The sequence below is a fragment of the Penaeus monodon genome, chromosome 23 (genome assembly GCF_015228065.2).
Source record: "Penaeus monodon isolate SGIC_2016 chromosome 23, NSTDA_Pmon_1, whole genome shotgun sequence".
Classification (NCBI taxonomy): Eukaryota; Metazoa; Arthropoda; class Malacostraca; order Decapoda; family Penaeidae; genus Penaeus; species Penaeus monodon.
This window is the reverse complement of record NC_051408.1, coordinates 29,637,221-29,637,495: the sequence shown is the minus strand read 5'-3', so window position 1 is coordinate 29,637,495 and position 275 is coordinate 29,637,221.

Here is a 275-nt window from a genome sequence, read left to right as displayed (position 1 = left end):
AACGAAAAATAAGAGAAAATGTGCAAAACTGGAAGAAAAAAACAAAAAGAAAGAGGGGGTAAATGAAGAGACCGAAGAAAGGGAGAGGAAAAGAGAGAAGGGTGAAAAGAGAGAGGAGGGGGGGGGGGTGCAATAAGTGGGGAAGGGGGGGGGGGAGCGAAAGGAGGTGGATTGTCACACTTAGCATGAGGGTAAAAAGGTCGTATATCAGCTATGATGACTACCTCATGGAGAAACAGTCATGCGGAACGACCGGTGTTGTGGAGCTCGGGGGA